Raw genomic sequence first — 6,099 nt, 5'->3', positions numbered from 1 at the left:
GATTGGGCTTCTATGTTATCACTGTACGTTGTATTTCACTAGTATGTGGATAATAGTGCCCCAAAACCGGTTCTCCTATCTCCACGCAAATATACTTTACGGGCTTTAATGCTTTAATATAAACGATTCATATGTCTTAAATTAGACCGCCGCCATTTTGTTGTCACGTGACCGTCCGCCATTACAGAAGTGAAAGTTCCTGATAGTCTGCAAGAACGCTCACACGCCATTTTTAAAATTGAGACCAAAAATGACCTCCGAGAAGCAGCTACGTAAGTTGTTTTATTGGAACACTTTTTCTGAATGTAATTGTAATAAATAGTAGACCGTATAGTTGTAACTGGCCTGTAAAAAGACAATTAAATACTGCCGTATTGCTCTAAAAAACAAAATGGTGGACTTTGTTTAACAAATTATGTTTATCTTTTTAGAGGATTATTCATGTAATTAAAGTAAGAATCTTTTTTTGGTTTTTAAATAAACATTTATAAAATGTTGTATAAAATGCTTTCTTGACGGAAAAAATAATGACAATAGCCGTTCAACTTGCCAGAGTACATAATGTTGACCTGTTGACTGCCAAGAGATTTGACAGGTGTGAACATTTCTTTTAAATAGCCTTGGGCTTTTGTCTTATACACTCGGCTGTAATTATAAATACTTCCAACTCTTTTGCAAATAAATGTTATTCCAAATAGAGGATTTATGTATGCATTACTTATTACAGGGCTGCCACCCGATGACTTGAAGTGGGAAAAGAACAAAAGCAATGCCTGGCCTAAACTGATGTACGAGGATCTTGTTGACTATTTGATACATGCAAAAGCATATGATGGAAAGGCCATGAAATCCTTTAGGTCGTTGTACGGATATAACTATGTACAAAATGGTTGGATGGGTGATATGTGGTCCATTGAATGTGAGGGTATGACTTACATAAAGGCCAAAATTTCGCCGAGTCAGCCAGGCGTTGGGCGCAAGGACTACAACTCATGGATTGCGGTTTCTAGTGAAAATACTGTTGAGACTGGCCATTGTTCTTGTCCAGCTGGCAATGCCCGATCGTGTAGTCATATATCAGCAATTATTTATGCAATTACACTGGCGTGGGCGAATGGTGTAGGTGGGGAAACGTGTACAGACAAACAGCGGGCTTGGGGTAAAGGAGCTGCGCAAGTACTGTCATATGACACCATTTCAGATATGGTGTTTGACTGAGAAAACAGCCAACAAGACCAACACGGATACAGATTGTCCACCTCGTACTGAACAGTTTCTGGACCATAGTGACTTACAGGACTTTGTGTCAAATTCCACAGTGGCAAACATTTGGGAGTGTAAAGGTACAATGTTGTACAAAATGCTACATGCACCAGAGGTTAAAAGGGACATAAATGAAGAAATCCTGCACCAAGAACATTGTGAAAATGCCTTGTATCCTGTACAAGTTCCTCTGTCATGTGCCAAATGCCAAACATTCTACGATAAATATGTCAACATTAGTTCAGAAAAAATTCAAATGTTAGCCAAATCCACAGAAAATCAAAACACCTGTGTCTGGACAGACAGTAGAAAATTGAGATTAACCAGCAGCAAAGTGAATGATTTGCCAAAGACTTAAAGAGCTAATCCTAATAAATTTGTGACAAATCAAATTTATCCTAGGTTTAAGGGATGCTTTGCTACACGTCATGGACAGAAATACGAACCAGTTGCACGAGCCTGGTATGAAAGCGTTTCTGGTCACAAGGTTAGAAAATCTGGGATTGTTGTTAGTTTAACGGAGCCATATATTGCTGCCAGCCCAGATGGTATTATAGACGAAAGAACAATTGTGGAAATAAAATGTCCAACACGCCCGCTAGAAGACCTCATATCATCAGGAAAATATGATGTTCTACTCGAAGATGGTCAGCCGAAATTGAGCCCCAAGGGAAAAAATGGCTATTATTGCCAAGTGCAAGTTGCAATGTTTTGCACTGAGTCAACTATGTGCAAGTTTGTTGTGTGGACAGCTGAAAAGCAGTGTGTTGTGGATGTTCAATACAGTAAAGAGTTTATAAAGGGCATTCTTCCTAGAATCCGTGACTTTTATTTTAAGCACCTCCTTGTTAGACTAACAGATGAGTTCCAGGCAAGTCGTCTGAAAATTTCCCCGGAATACAAATCCTTGTGCCGTTAATTCCATACCAAATTTAAGGACTTGAGACTTAAGGAAATTTCCTGGAAGAAGATTATTAAATCTGAATGTCATTTTATGTGTACCTTAAAATGTAATGGAAATTTCTGTGAGAAATGCACACACTTTTGATTTCTTAAGATTGTTATTTATCTGTTAAAACTTAAATATTGTAATTCATATAATTATATGTAAAAATTATTACTGTAATACATTATTATAATCATCATAAAATTAAAGGAGTAAACTCAGATTATTGTCCTTGAAATCTTTTTCAAACTTTAAAGGGACTCGCTCACTGACTTTAACTTGACACCATTAAACTAAATTTGAAATCAAAACATAAGATATCTGACCATTAAAATATTGAACGAGTCTCTTAAAGGGTTGAAAGCATATGTATATACTTAATACATATCTTAATAGTTCATCAAGGACACTACTTGAAAAGCTTATTGTACAGTAATAAATGGAAAGACCCAATACTTCTCCAGTTGGCATTTGCATCACCATCTACTAGTCTTGTTTTTTGCCAGTGTGGGCTTATACAGAAAAGAGATAATAGACAATATATTTTCTTCTTTTTATGTGCCATATTTAATATGAAATTCATTTAAGACATGCATAGTGTGATTAATGAATGAAATAGCAAAAACAACCATTTGGCTTTTGAATTTAAGATCCAAACCATTACCAAGAGGTAGCATACATTTCATTTGCATACAGTATGCAATAAACAACATACTGTATACAATAAACAATAAATTGTATACAATAAACAACATTAACGGCTGTGAAATTAATTAAACTACATGTATACACAGATCTTTGTCTAGTCAACAACATCATCCCTTATTAATGAATCTCTCATGTTGCACAAAGCTGCAACTACACGGACAGTTTTATCTGCATTATGTAATGTTTTTATACTGTATTTAGTGTTCAACAGTCTAAAAGACTTCATTCGCATGATAGCGCGCTCGACATGAATTCTTTCAGCCGCAATCCTTCTAGAGTCAATGGTCTCCTGTTCGGATAGCTGCGACCGACCCTTCATAAATGCAGGAATATTCAGTTTGACTCGACGGCTACACATATCCTCACCTATTGTGAAACCACGATCAGCCATTACTTCATCCCCAGGCAGCAAATAGTCCAAAAATCCACAATTTTTAGTGATGAAATTGTCACTTGCCCGTCCACCATACAATGGTGAGATGTACATTATAAATCCACTTGGAGCTATCGCAATCAGAAATTTGGCAGTGTTATTACTTTTATATGTACTCCAAGTCTGAGCCCTTGCTTTTAATGAAAATGGCCTTTGAATAAAAATTTCAGAACAGTCTATTATGCAGGTTGTCTTTGGAAATGATGTTTTGAAGGAATTTGGTAATGTTCTTCGAATAGTATCTCTGGGCAACCATACCACACAATGTGACAGATGTTGGGACATTACATTGATCTATGACTTAAAAACATTACTCATGAGTTGGTGAGACACACCAAAACGTCTGCCGATGTCTTCGAATGTGAGTGCAAGCCTTAATCTTAACAGCACTAAGAGGATTTGGTTTGGAACACTCATTCTGTATGGGAAACCTTTTCCATAAGTTGACAATGTTGAAATTAATGTCATGAACACTGAGAGGCTCAATCCTGTGTAAAAACGAGAGTCTGAGTCTGTTTGTATGTTTTCAAAACCAAATTCCGCAGAAGAATGCTGAGTAGATACCGTCTTTGTTTTAAGAGAATACCAGTAAGTGTGGTCATGGGCCACCAAATCAATAGTCTGTGTACTGCTGTCTACTAGCTTAGGCTTATTGGCATTATGGCAGTCTTGTGGGTATTTCTGACAACAGATGCTTAAACATTGCTGACAGTCCGTAAAGACTTCATCAGCATCAGTGATTGGGGTAGCTGTCAACATTTCGTCAGGAGGACAGCCCACTTTTGGACTTGGTCGTTTTACAGGAGTTGATAATGGATCAGGTTGTGGCTGTGACTGTCTTGGACTTGAATTTTCATTAGATTCTAGACGGAGTCTTTTCAAAGGTCTACGTCCAGGTGTCTTTGGCGTCACTGGTCGATATCCCATTTCCAACACTGGGATAAGGTTTTGCTTTGTAGGGCGGCCATCTATAAAGTGCTTCGAACAAACCTGAAAATATAGATTTATTTACACCTTAACAATTAATGAAAAAATGTTTTAACATCATTTCTTAATTTAATGTTGCCGACAATAAGTGTGGTGCTTTTCCATTTTTAAGGGTGGCTGTTCACCATAGTGGTTATGGTACTGTATACATACTACATAATATAAAAAAAATATGACACAGTAACTCCATTTTATCCAAAATTTAGCATAACTCACCACTGACTTGATAGGAGGATCAAAGCCTTTCCTGTTGATGGATTTCAACCACTGGAGACGATTTTCTCCCGATGCCGGTATGCAGTGGAATTTGAACGGTACAAGACATGGACAGTCTTTGCCATTTACATCATTATGAAACTGGCAGGGGGAATTTTCCCAGTCGTAAAGTTTCTTCTGGTTATTGCTACAATTAACCACAACACACTGCCTTCCACCACCTCGTTTATATGGCATAATTATCCGATATTTTATCGATTCGAGATAATTTGACAGTTTATTGGTTTTTCACTTCCGCAATGGCGGACAAGTAAATTGAAGAGTATTTGACAGGGGAGATAATTCGTACTGTACTATTAAATAGAATCGTCTATATTTACTTACATATATAAAGGCTATATGTATGCGTTTGCATCTTGTCTTGAACTTATTCATGTTAGGGTTCGATTTATGGCGTCATATTGTTTTGGTGCATTAAACGAGATATGCGAAAACGACTTAGCAACTTTCCGGAACTGTCCCAGTAATTTTATCTAAACTAGGTATTGCATGTTTATGAGCCTAAAGTCACCTCTTATAAATAGGTTCACACTTTATACCTGAAATAACAAAATAAACAAATCACAAATCGAAAATACGTGCACGATATTCCTGCATTTTCCAATTCACCTTGTTTTCCATTCTACAAAAAAAGTTTTACCAAGCTGGCATTTCTACCAATAACAAAATAGTATTTTATTTACGCTGTGAAAATCGTGATCCTATTACCGGTTTAAGAATTAGTATGTTCCAATTGTTGTTAAAACTAATTTGGTACTGCTGCCAAAGTAGTTTAACTATCTGCTTTGTCAGTTTGGAAATCAGAATAAGTTGTATTTTAGATAAACGCTTGAAGCTATATTTCATGCAAGAAATGAAACAAATGTAAAAACAACTTTACGCAACTGATTCTGTCTCTTCTCAAGCTTTATTACCGATATTAATCATTCTGTACCGGCAGTTTGTGGGTAATAATTTGATTTATTCAATATTTTACACACATCAAAGATTACTTCTGCAAGGGAAAAGGACTGTTGCTACATAGTAACGTTTTTGTTTATGTACAAAAATGAAGGCAATTTGGTGATTGGTTATTGATTTCACACCTGAATATAATATGCTTTTTAACTTTTTCAATATTTTTTACACACAACAAAGATTACTTCTGCAAGAGAAAATGATACGGTTGCTGCAGAGTTTTGAAGGGGTTCGGGCTTGGTAATTGATTTCACAACTAATTAGAATGTGGTTTTTATCTTTGAGTACATAATTTAACAACAATAATAGTGTGTGACTCAGATTATAAACTTAGTTATATAATTGTAAGGTTCCGGAGTGTGTCTTTTAAGTCGTTGCTATCGAACATCTGTTACAAACACATAAGCATCATAACGTTATGCTAACTGATTCGAAAGGCCAAAAATAGTACTGCGTAGCACTACAATGCGTTCTTGCTATCGAAACTTCCATTCCATTATATAAATCTTAACTGTGTTGTATGTAGTAC

At 36.2% G+C, this 6,099-nt stretch overlaps 2 pseudogenes; one reads left to right on the top strand and one right to left on the bottom strand.

Moving 5' to 3' along the window:
- The first annotated feature begins 264 nt into the window (after window positions 1-264).
- Window positions 265-2,416, top strand: LOC128203731 (uncharacterized; annotated as a pseudogene).
- Window positions 2,417-2,982: 566 nt separating this feature from the next.
- On the bottom strand, window positions 2,983-4,908 carry LOC128245511 (uncharacterized; annotated as a pseudogene).
- Between the last annotated feature and the right edge of the window lie 1,191 nt (window positions 4,909-6,099).

The sequence above is a fragment of the Mya arenaria genome, chromosome 9, assembly GCF_026914265.1.
Source record: "Mya arenaria isolate MELC-2E11 chromosome 9, ASM2691426v1".
Classification (NCBI taxonomy): Eukaryota; Metazoa; Mollusca; class Bivalvia; order Myida; family Myidae; genus Mya; species Mya arenaria.
Note: the sequence above shows the minus strand (reverse complement) of the source record. Positions and strands in the feature narration are given on the sequence as shown.